Below are 13,377 nucleotides of genomic sequence, written 5' to 3' on the forward strand. Positions count from 1 at the left end.
ACACACACACACACACACACACACACACACACCATCCGTCTCTGCTTTACATGTTTCCCTGTGCGTGTCGTTTTAACTCTTAAGACAGAGCCACAGGTTATCACTCTGACAGTTGATTATCTGCCTGTCCGTGTACCATCTCTGTAGCCAGTGGTGTTCTGTGTTTTGGTGGCACATTTAAGAAAAACAACAAGATTTTCAAGCAAACTGAATTGACCCAAATTGGTTTAGCTTGGAGGAGGAAAAAAAAAAGATAAGCTCATTAAATTTAATTTTAGTCTTTTGCTGTTGACGTGGACTAGGTTTTCAAGCAAAGACGGAAGCTATATAGTAAGCTTCGTCCTGCATGTGGCGTTTTTTTTTTTTTTTTTACCTTAATGCTAAAAACATTAAAAAAAAAAAAAACTTGCTTGTTTGTGGTCTCTTTCCTTCTCAATCTCTTTGGTCATCCTTTACATCTGCCACTCCATTCATTTTCATTTTGTCTTCTCCTCCGTGTATGTGTGTGTGTGTATGTGTGTGTGTGTGACCATGACTAACAGGTCGCTGCTGTTCAGCACTGCAGCCAATCCCTTTAGGTCCTCGTCTCTGCTGCTTGTTTAGCGACCTTGACAGCCTTTCTCTGTCCCTCTGAGTCGCACTATTCCCTCTCTCTCCCCTTTTCTCACCCATCCCTTTAATGCCTGTTTCTCTTTTTTTCCAAGCCTTCTGTCTCTTTTTCCCTCCTCCTCTGATCCCCTCTCCTCTCTGTTCTTGCTCTTGTCCTGGTCTTTTCCCTCTTTGCTCCATGTTTAGCAACCTTCATAGCCTCTTCCCATCCCTCTAGGTCAAATTGTCTCCACCCGCTCTGTCTTCTCTTCTCTCTCATCCCTCTTCTTCATCTCACTTGTTTTTCTTCCTTCTCCCTGTTCAGCACTCCTTCGTTTTCTTTCCTTTTCACAACCAGTGATTTTTGTCAGCGTGTTATTGTTACAAATTCAGATGCAAACTCAATACATTGTCCACTGGATTGTGTCAGTATTGAGTAAACGTTAGGTGCTTTGCTGAACCTTTCAGTCTCATGTTGCAGATTTCTACCTTAGTTAAACTTTTGTGTTTTGACAAACACATACAGTATATGGCAAGGCAAGGCAATTTTATTTGTATAGCCCGTTTTTACAACCAGTTTGTCAAATCTTATTTATCAATGAATTATTTTGTCAATGAAATGTTTGTATGTTGATTTAAGTAATTTGTTTTGATGAAATCTCCTCACTGATCCTTTATCAATCACCCACATCTTTCTGTTTTCTGTGCAGAAATATTCAACAACAGCCCATTTGTTAACACCAGAACTGTACAGGTTGAATCATTTACCAGAGGACATCTGAAAAAAGACTTCAAATCCTGCCAAGTGACATTGACGGATACTGTGAGTTGGTTTTGTGGTAGGAAAAAATGACTTCTTTGGTTGTTTCTGCAGTGTGCATCTTGCCAAGGTTACACATGTTGTGTTTGTGTCATGACATGAACACTGACTCTTTAAGCCCTCACACCTGCTGCTATTTCCTACAGTGTAATGTGTTTGATGCTGCCTGAACAGTCGTTATGGGGAAAGCCTGTATTCAAGCTGCTGTGACAGAGTTTTACTCCGAGCGAGTGTTGTGACTCCCACTTGGAAATAAACTCTGAAACCACTTCTAACATCGTCTGGTGTAAGATCAGCATGAGCCAGCAAACTCTTTGACTCACCTCCTCCCATTTGTCTATCTCCTCCCCCATGCCCTCTCCATCCCTTTTCTCTCCCCTCTCCAACCTCCCCACATCTCTTCTCTCTCATCTTATCCTCTCTTTCTATTTGCACCTCTTTTCTTCGCCTTCTTCCTGCCTCTCTCTATCTTCGTCCTTTCTTCTCACTTACCCCCTCTTCCTCTGCCTCTCCCCTCCTCTTTCTCTTGCTCGTCTCCTAATCCCTCCTCTCCACCCTAATTTAAACTCTTTGAAGCCTTCAATAAGGCTCCATAATAAGCTTCTCCCTCTCCAGGCAAGGAAAGGGAGCAGCCTCCCAGTTGCATTCTGCCAAAGTGTGAGTGCTGGCATGTTTTTGTGTGTGTTCTCTGTTTATTAGCATCTCTGAGTGTGAGCTTTCATGCCTGTGTTTGTGCATGTAACATGTACAACTATGCGTGCGTGCGTGTGTGAGTGTGTATATATATACACTTGTGTGCATGAGTAGTGTGAACCTAAATGCTGAGTAGAGAGCCGTGAGGGGAACAGAGGAGCATATTGTGGAACATATCAGGATATGGCTCCACTACAGATTAAACTGTATAAGTAGGTTATTGATGAAAACAGTTCTGCAACAGCTAGAATTCACTTACATATAATTGAAATGAATTGAATTAAATTGAATTTAATTAAATAAAATTGAATTGAATTGAATTGAACTGAAAAATTGAAGAACAGGAAGTTCCTAATGAGGAACAATGGCAAAGCCAAACTTAAAGGACAATTCCAGGCAAATTCAACCTGGGGCTATAGTTTTCTAATACAGTATTTTAGGTCTAAAAGAATGAATCTGGAGATTTTCTTTTTAATTGCTCCTGTTCTGGAGGAGTTGTGTCTGTCCCCGCATTGCCATGGCAGCGTTGAATGGGAGTGGACCGATCTTACGCTGTTTAGGCTGATTACTGTACATCCCACAAAACTGCATTTTCACAGACAGAGTGAGACTGTCCTTTAAGGCCATAACCAACAGGTGATTTGTAGATGATGCCAAAGTGGGTGACACAACCTCAACATATTCACCTTTGTGCATTTTTGGACCACTTAAAGAGGAACTATGCAAGATTTTTACCTGACTTAAACAACTTCGGAGTAATTGTGATTGGTAAATGACTTGTTACTGGGAGAATGGAGGCTCTCTGACTTCCACCTGCGTCTCCTGGCCGAAAACCAACCTTGCAAGATGAACGCCTCCGACCCGATGTCCCAGCTCTTGTTTCAGTGGCACCACGACAGAAATACACCCCATAATCCGTTATCTCTTGTTAGAACACGGCTCTCTTGAATACTCGATTCTGATTGGTCAATCACCAATATTCTGCGGTGTTTATTTCTCGATAGACCACCGCTGAGCGGACCGTTGCTAGGGACTCCATAGCAACGGCCGACTCTGCAATGATTTAGTTGTAGGCCGTGTTCTAAGCGGGATAATGTATAGTTGGTCAGGTTGTATGAAACAACCTGTCGGGGTTTATTTTTATTTATTTTATTTCTCCATAACAACCTCCGAACTATACATTATCCCTTACTTAATGACAGATAGGACTACACAAATATACATATCGTAATATGTCATATAATGTTATCCACCGCTCTATGGATTGCCCTCTCACCGCCTTTGATTGAATCCAATGCACATGGCCAGGGGGGAACGGAGAAGGGTTAGCAAAACGGTGATAAAGTGCCCGGACTTGCATAGTTCCCCTTTAATATGAAACACCACACATTTGACTGGGGACGGTCAGATCACATTTTTTGCCTGTAAAACTAACCATTCAGGTGTGGGATCAGCCAATCCACAGCTGATACGGATCACTTTTAGCATGCACTGCAGATGGTGTATATCAGTTTTCACACACTTAAAGTTCCCCATGGAGGAATTCCTGAGTCTTGTTAGCATGGAGGAGGCTGCATCTGCCTTGCTGGACTTGGACAGGGGGGAGGAAGGCTTATGGGACATAATAACATACCCAACATAATATGTGGAACATTTGTACCAAGATTATGCATCTTTGACTGTAACCATGTATTTATGCATGCATATTTATTGATCTTGATACTGTATATCAGCCCCACATATGTATTCATGCTTCTTGCTTACAAGTTATTCTCTGTGTGATTGCATGACCTCCAAAGTGTTTGCTTGATGGAAGCACATACTGTACAGTTCGGTACTGCAACACCCCCCACCACCACCACCACCCCATCCCTATCCCCTATGTCCATCTTGTTTGTGTAAATTCTCCTCATAATGTCTTCAATTGTATTGTGTATGAATAGCTACGTACAGTATATATATTAAACCACAGGTAACTGGCTTGAAAGTGATAAATCATCACCAATCGATTAATGATGTGTTTGTAGGCTAATCAAAATTGGCTTTTCATGATTGGCAGCCAATAAGCATGGCATCTCTGCCCCTTTCCCCAGGTACTGAGGCTCTACAGGTTTCTCTGCTCTCTTCTTTCCTTACAGCCTCTCCATACAAGACTGTACTCATCAGAAAATGCAGCAGTTTTTTTTAGGCCATTTATGTTTTGCTGAACCTTCTAGCTGTTAAAATAATGGCTTTTGTCTCTGAGAAGCCAAAGGGAGTGTACTGTGGTGTACACTCCCTTTGGCTGCTAGAGATTAGTTTGGATGGTTGTACACACAAAATTTCACACTGGACACTATTGTTCACAATCATTAACTTTGGTCTATTTTAACCGTGACCCTAACCATCATAAATAAATCTACACCCTCGCCCATTACTCTGACCTGAACCTAAGTCTAACACTAACCCCAAAATCAAGTCTTAACCCTCACACAGCCCTGTGAAGTTCCACCACACATACAAAAACAGGCAGAATGCCTTAAGCACTGTTCAACACTGATAGACACACAGAAACAAGCCAACACCCAGTTTGTGCACCTCACACACATATTCAGGCAGCATACAAACACACATTGTGCACTGGCTCTCAGGGCAGACACACACACACACACACACACACACACACACACACACAATAACGTCCCTGCTCCATGGGTTTATCTTCATGATGATAAACAGACTGCTTGGTAGTCATTACTGCTAGCTTAACTGTTTACACCCGTTAATCAAATTAGCAAGTCACACACGCAAACACGCACACACACATGGAATCACAGAAACATGCATACAAATGTAAGGTGAAACAATCAGCAGAGACACACACACACACACACACACACACGTGCACAACAACACATAGGAGATGCACACAAACACACACAGGAGATGTAAACACAGAGAGGGGCTCAGAGTTTCATCAGAGATTAATTATCTATGTCCTAAAGCAAGAGACACAGGCAGAGACGGCGAGGTGGGGGTAAACAGGAAACGATCTCCACACTTCTGTAGGTAGAGAGATATAACTGAGATAAACACAGAACGCGGTGTGAGGAGCCGCTGTGTGGCAAAACAGACACTGGAACGAGGACGCATACACAACTTGAAGTTTTCGTCTTCTCAGAATACTCCCAAGTAACCGAGCAAGTAACAGACAAACTGTGACAACCAGAGCAGGGAGCCTGGAGGCTATAAGACAGCTTTTAGTATCTAGTTGTGTCTGCATGTGTTGTCTTGAGGCCAACTATTTGAGGCAATGATGATGGGAAGTTTTGTTTCCTGTAAGGATGATGATGAGCAATAAATCAATAGGTATGATACAATGGGCTCTGGGGATCAATATACAACAAAAATAAGGATAATAGTTGGTTGAACCGCCCACATACATTAACTTTAAAACCTACCACGCAACAGCAACCATCATGCGCATTAGCCATTATAGTGTATTAAAGCACCTCTTAGAGACAGCTTACCCCAGTCTGTGCTTCTGGCTAAGACTGGACTGTGTGCTGGTCTGTTGTCTCGAAAGGAAGAGCGTAACTCTTATAAAGAGTTTGAAAAGGAGATCAATACCACTCTCATCTGTCTGATGAATATAAGGCTGCCGTCAGAGGGAAAAATGGTTTAGCTTAGCTTAGGTTGCCAGGCTTCATTCAAAGGCATCAAACATAAAAAATAAAAAAAAGTGACAAGGTTGTTATGAACCAAACTATTTCTGGTCCAGTCGCAGTGGTCCCCTGAATCTTGTGTCGTTCAGAACTACAGTATGTAAAACCTTTCAACCAGCTACCGGTCTACATGTAAAGTCTAAGCTAAAAATATTACATCAGACAACAGCTGATGTGAGCGCGGTCTCCCTATTCCCAGTAAACTTACATTTGAAATTATAACTATACCTAATTAAACTATTTAATCTCAAGGTCCATTCAGTAACTGTTTTGGAGCTTTCAGGTACAGTAGTATATCATATGATCTTCATCAGCATGTAGACCTACTGTATAGTGTTTTCTGCTTCCGAAGTCAAGGAAGATCTCAAGTCTTTAAAATGATCACAAAAAGAGTAAATTTTACCATTTGTATTTCCATGACACCATCCTCTCATGCAGATCAAGTGATATAATTTAAAGCACTGGGAGAGTAGTGAATCAATGACAAATTGAGATTGTTTTGTCAGTTTCCAAATTTTGCTTGGATTAATGTGGACAAACTGTTCTGAACAGTGTAAGTTTATTAGTGAAAAAAGACTTGCTGACAAGAAAAACAAGAAAACTGCCATTTACTGTTGTCTAGTTTTCCGCTCTTTCAAGGGATGCACTCGAAGGATAGTGGAGACAACATGTAGTACCAATCTCTGGGTTAATTGAGTCCATGGAGACAGGAGGTTACAGCCCAGTGAGAGAAACAGACCTGATGGGCTTTGAAAGAACAACTCTAAAGAACCAAAGAAAAGCTCATCTCTGGGAGAGAAGTGCGTTGTTCCAAAATAAAAGATGGAAAGAAAGAAAGAGGCAGATTGACACAAAGACTGACAGTTTGAATGCAATTGTACTTTTATTACTATATACCTGCATATCACCGTATTCTTTGATAGCCAATAGATGCATTACGAAAAAAAATCCTTGCGTCAGCGTAACGCGAAGAAAAATGAAAACATTTGTCACAGCTCGTCAGTGTTTTATCAGGAGCTTTGTACCCCACACTCGCAGAGAAATAATGAGTTTGGCAAGTGACTCAATCCAATAACAAAAACAGAATTTGCGCTTTCTATTTTTTCTTCAGCTTTCCATAAGCAAGGAAATGAGAAATGGAGTTTAATTGTTTTACGATTAGCACAAAAAAGGGGGGAAAAAGAAAACAATTAGGCACATCTCTAGTGATGTCACTGTCTCCAAGATGGTGATGCATCAGTTTACAGTGAATATTGGAGGTTGTTCAATAGAGGAACTCTGGCTGACTGTTACACTATTTCCCTCTGCAGTGTAATTGTTCTGTGAAGATTAATGGAGAGTAGGAGACTGTGTGTGTGTGTGTGTGTGTGTGTGTGTGTGTGTGTGTACGTGTCAGTGTGTTTGCAATTTGTATAGTTATGGCGTACACTGTTTCCTTACAGAGAGACAGTGAGAGGATGAGACTAACTAAAGCAGCTAAAGCTCAGATTAGTAAGCAGCCATCTCCTCTATGATCCCATCTTACAGCAGCTATAGACTGGCTTTATCACAGCTATACGTTATAAATACTCACTTGACTGTCTGTTTGTATACACACACACACACAGTTGGAGACGGATTAGCCAGAAGCTGTTTATTTGTGATCCGATCTTTCAATCAGTGACTTGCTGCAGTGACTTTTAGTAACGCTACCATACTGACTGTTCAATTGATTTTCTAAAACAGCAATCCATTATGTACACAGACTGAGACTTGTTCTTTTCTCCACCTGAAAGAAAAGAAAATACCAAGATCTGAACCACCGTCCTTGGAGAACCGACTATCTCCAGTGTCAGTGTCTGTTGCAACACTGCAACAACTCCTTAAAACTATTCTGGTTCCTGTTGACCATAATTCACACAGTATGGTGAGATCCGAACAGAGGGTTGCCTGCAGACATCATAAATTCAACAAGTAGCTCAGCTTAACTTGGTAGTTTTCTGGTTTGTTGATAAAAACGGAAGCTCACAAGCATTGGTGTGTAAGTATTTGAAACATCATTGATGTTCTTATTGTTTACTCACACTATAGGGCTGGACATCAATAACCAGTTTGAACTATACAGTAGTTCCAATTAATTGGTTTTTGCTATGCTTGGTTCGCTGTGATGACAAATAAAATTATAGCTGCTGCGCAGCGATGGGTCGGGTCCGGGCTACTTTTGGGCAAATTTTGGCAATTCTGAGCAACAAACAGGAGAATAGGAAGACAAGACAGTTGTCCTTATAATGTCCAATTTGGACCAGTTGAGGGTTGAACCCACAACCTCGGGAACCAAAGACCGTTGCCTATCGCACTGAGCTAATTGACAAGTGGGAGTGCAATAGTGGCTTCACAAATTGAGTAAGCCATTCACTGTCGTGTAGGCAGATTTGAAACCACAGTAAAAAGAAAAATCAGTTTTTGAGGTAATGATATGTATTTGTTAAACATCTACTGTGACTCTAAGATGTTAGGAGCCTTCGCACATGGTCCAGTCCAAGCTATTTGGATTTTTAAAATTAGAAGCTTGCTGTGATGCCACCATTAGGACAATTGTCTTGTGTTTCATGTTGAGGACAACTGACATTTTGATCTGTCATCATCATCATCATCACCCTTGCTGGGACTCGAACCCACAGCCTCTGACACCAAGAACCAGCTCCTAACTCACTGAGCTAATTGGCTGGTAGTGAGACCTGCTGTGTAGCTTCATTTATCCACTCAGGTGGGCCAGTGCCCGGGCAGCTGTTGTAAAGGCAGATTTCAAAAATGGTCATAAAGTCAGAAATTATGTTATCTAAACAAAAATCTGTTAATACATAAATTGCATTTAGACAGCAAAACAGCTTGAGGACATGTGACATTTTGATCTGTCATCATCATCATCATCATCATCATCATCATCACCCTTGCTGGGTCTCGAACCCACAACCTCTGACACCAAGAACCAGCTCCTAACTCGCTGAGCTAATTGGCTGGTAGTGAGACCTGCTGTGTAGCTTCATTTATCCACTCAGGTGAGCCAGTGCCCGGGCAGCTGTTGTGATGAAATGGTCAAAATTTCAGAAATTCAGTCATCTAAACAAAAATCTGATAATACATAAATTGCATCTTGACAGCATGGAAATGTTGGTGATTTGTTTTTAATGATAAGTGTTTTGCTTCATAAGAGAAAATCTGATGTTTAAAAATTCCACACTCACATTGATTGCAGTTGTTCCCATGAGAGCAGAATTCAAAATGTTCTAGAAAATTCAGTTTTTGAATTAAAATTCTGATATTTGCCAAACTTCATCAACCATGACTCCAGAATATTCTCATTTTTTTTTCAGGAAGTTTGAAAATGTATTTAGCAAGAATTTGATGGTATATGTTTACAGTAGTGTTTACAGTCAAACGTTTTCATGCACTGTAGGCTCAATTTTTGCTTAATCAAAAATCCGAGAAACAAGTTTTGTGGAGGACGGTCTGGAGATGCTCTGTAGCAAGTTTGGTGACAATTGAGCAAAAATTGTGGGAGGAGATACATTTTAAAGGTTTTACAGTTATTGAAAAAAACAGAGTGATGGACTTCATAATTTGTAATGAGTTTAAGTGGACAAAAGTTTCAGCAGTATTGAGGCTACATTGTGGTGAAGTTTCAACACTGTAGCATCTACCGTTGGTTTGGTAGGAATTTTTAAAGTTTTTAAATTTAAACGCTTATTGTGCCCCCCCTAGGAGGGGGGGGCACATGTCCTTGGAGTTGAGTGAATCTGGCATGGGGTCGGATGTTTCTGTGAAGTTTGGTGAGTTTTCGCCCATGGGAAGTATGACTTCCTTGGAAGAAGAAAGAAAGAAAGAAAGAAAGAAAGAAAGAAAGAAAGAAAGAAAGAAAGAAAGAAGAAGAATTCCTAGGAATACAATAGTGTCCCGGCAGCTTAGCTGCCCGGACCCTAAAAAGAGAACTAGATCTCTCTGGATCACTAGTGGTTTGAACATTTTAATCAAATTATTGCTGCTGCCTTGCATGTAGGTGTGTCTCTATTTATCCAATAACACAACAGCATTTTGTAATAATATAATTGTCAACTTTTAGTTTCCCCAGACATTTAAAAAGTTGTGATTTAATACACAATTAATCTTGGGAAAGAAAATCCCCAGTGACCATAAAATGTGGAGCCAACACTGCCCTTGCCAGGACTGTTTTACAAAGTGCAGGATGGACGTCACTGCTTGTTTAATGAGAGCTACCACACATTCGTATTAGTGCCAGGAGTTTCTCTCTCTCTCACACACACTATTTGATGTGGACTTCTACATGTGTTGCATATTTTGACTACTTCATGTTTTCCAATACTGGGTGTTGTACACCTTTCAGGCCATAGGAGTGCATTTAAACAACACGTAACAATGTCTTACCAAATACATAAAGCTGATGAATTCTGAAATCAAATATTTTAGGTAACTTACTGGTATTGTGTTGATGCTACATTGGTTTTTGATAGTATAAAGTAAGAACTAAAAAAAGGCTAAAAGTTGTGTAAAAGTTAATGAAATTACAGACTTCCCAGCAAGTCTCACCGAAGTCCACAGGCAGCAGGAATCAGGAGTGATATCCACAGGCTGACGAGCACTGAGTCTATTGATTTACTAGCACCTGAATGATTCCTGCAAACCCCAAAGCTCCTATTCAGTCTCTTTGGCACTCTTTAGTGTGGAGGCTGCAGTTCAGCATGTGCAGGAAGTATCAAGGGCAGCAAGTATGTGCAAGAGCTGGTATCAGCAGTAGTTGAGTCAACTATACAGTTTGTACAGGGTTGTTGTGGTTTGCTGCCTCACCAGTGAGTGCATAAATCTACAGTAAGCCCCAAGAGTAAAACTTGATTCAGTCACTCACCACCTGCAAAACAGTTTGAGCAGGTATTTAAAGTTGTGATGTTTTCACTTCTTCGGCTGGCAGTAAACTCCAAAAAACATGGGAAAAACAAGGTGAAAACTCTCGTCATTGTTGGATTTCAGAACCAGGCCATTTCCTGGATGCAGCACATGAACGTAATTCATATTGAACCGGTAAAAATAGCACTAGAAAAGATTAATTTGCTCATTTTGGGCCAGCACTAATTCATATGTGGATGAATGCACTCCAACATAAGCACCCAGTTTGAGTGTATACACACAGACTGTCAACTCACACTCAAACACACAGACTGCAGAAAAGACAGAACTCCTGCCAAGTGTAGAGAAAACAGGCAGGGAGAAAAAGGTACAAAAATGCTCGATAAAACACGAGTAGAGAGATCGAGAGGTAAAAAAAAACAAAAACAAAGAAGTAAATCCAGGAAATAGTCTAGAGCCAGAGTATGAAGACTAGAAAAAATGTTGTGAAAGGTGACTTAGGGGGAAAAAAAGGACATAGAGAAGAATTAACTAATCGTTCTCCACTTCTTCAGTCCACATATCAGAGTGTCTTTGTATCACCTGTGTGTGACTATGATGATTTGATGACATAAAAATAACTCAAAACCTTCACAGAAAATAAGATTTAAGATAACAGAGAGTAATATAGTATCATTGGCTACAGCTTCTTTTAACACCTTAATACCACTCAGGAGATAATTTTACTTTATTTTATTTTAGATACAGACATCTACTGTATCTGCCTTTGATATAGTGCATAAGAGACTATAAAATAAGCTTCTTCCCCATCTTCTAAATTGAACTCTTTGTTTTCGCAAGTTTCATAGAAAAGTCTTATTTTATTACTATTAAACACATCCGCAACCTGTTCATTAACAAATTGAATTAGCTTTTTCCCAACAGTATCTTTTGCTTGCAATTAACCATGATTCATTTTTTATTGTTATGTGTGAGAAGCTCAAAGCATTTTCCTATTCAGAAAAAACTAATGGTCACAGTTAAATATTGACAGTGTTGAATGTCAGGCTGCGATTGAAGCAAACTAGTTTTTACTCCGTGTTGTTCCACTAAAACTAACAGCAGAGGAGTTGATCGCTGTCCCAAACAGCCACACTGGATGAAGGGCCGAGCAGCCTGTCGACACAGAGAACGGTGACCGCTTTCAAATGATCTCCTCTCAAAGATAGTCATGGTGTCGGAGTCGTTTGTATGCTGAGTGACAGAAGTGGTCGTGTGAAGAATACAACACAAGAGCTTGAGAGAAGTTCAAAGTCTGCCTTACAGCTTCACCTTCATGCACCTGGGTCGTCATTGCGTGGAGTTGGTGTGCTTGTCAGATTTTGCTTTTCAGAAAGTTGTAACCAGTTTTGAACACAGCATCGTGATTCCAACATGTGCAATGTGTGTTTTTGAAGTGCTCAGATCCTCTTATAAACAGAACCACTAGTGGGTCAAAGGATGCAAAGCCTGGTCCTTGTTGTCAAGGTCCCCTTTTTATTTGACTCCTGCACTGTAAAAGATGGTGAAAACCCTGTACATTTGGAGTCTGTGTTGCAGGAGATGGGATTTGATAATTAATGGCATAGACTTGTTGTTGCAAATAATCAAAAGATTCAATTTCAGGAGCGGAGCTGACGATCCCAATTTCATATCAGAATGAAGCTCGTTTCAGAGCAGAAAATCCACAGAGAGCATCGTTTCATTTCTCCGCCACGTTCCACAGAGCTGCAGTCAGTGTGAATGGAGGGTGGAGGAGGGTGGAGGAGTGTCAGTGGGAGGCAGTCAGAGAGACGGAGATGTTGTGCTAATTGTGGTCTACCCCTGGTGTGGGTGGAAATGAGATCCTGAAATAACTACTTCCTGGTTCTATTTTCAGCGGAGGTCAGCGGCGGAGGAGTACGCCACGCTGACAGGTGTAATGTGGCTCTGTTGGTTTGACCCACACCTGCTGCGTATCCTTCACTCAAGCACCAGAGGGTGAGTGTGTCAGTGTGTGTGTTTGTGTGTAAAAGATACATGCATATATGCAACACATGTGTCCAAATACAAACAGGTAACTGGTAAAGGGTGTGTGTGTGTGTGTGTGTTTGTTTGTGTGGATGACCTTGACTGGGAGTACAAACACACATGGGCCCGCCTCACTGGAAACACACATCTGTTTGTGTTTTGTTTTCTCTTCCACATTCGCAAACACGCAAATACCCTAGTTGCTGTCAAACTCTTTTGGACACATATCATTTGGTAAACTAACAAAAGACACACACACACACACACACACACACACTTTTATTTCTGTGAGGACACTTATTAGCATAATGCATTCCCTAGTTCCTTACTCCAACCTTAAACATCACAACCAGAATACTGAACCACAACATTTCTTTTTTCTGCCCCATACCGTTTACCACACACACACACACACACACACACACACACACACACACACACACACACACACAGTGAATACCTCCATTAACACATGCAAATAACTGTACACATGCTTCCTCACCTCATCACACACACATATGTAAACAGAAATACTAAAATAGTTTAACCTTGCAAATCCACACACATTTGCATATCCTCTGTCTCTTTCTCTCTGTTTCTCTCTGACACACACACACACACACACACACCTCACTCACACACTGA

The 13,377-nt window shown here is 40.9% G+C and overlaps 1 long non-coding RNA gene across 1 annotated transcript in view; it reads left to right on the forward strand.

Annotated features, from left to right (window-relative positions):
- LOC146972206 (uncharacterized) overlaps positions 1-13,377 on the forward strand; it is a 110,041-nt gene that overhangs the window by 74,404 nt on the left and 22,260 nt on the right. The window contains exon 3 of the long non-coding RNA XR_015037854.1: positions 12,602-12,702. This is a non-coding gene — a long non-coding RNA (uncharacterized LOC146972206). The remainder of the gene's footprint in view (positions 1-12,601; positions 12,703-13,377) is intronic.

Source organism: Trachurus japonicus, chromosome 16, assembly GCF_045865225.1.
Source record: "Trachurus japonicus isolate A0001 chromosome 16, Traja_1.0".
Taxonomy (NCBI): Eukaryota; Metazoa; Chordata; class Actinopteri; order Carangiformes; family Carangidae; genus Trachurus; species Trachurus japonicus.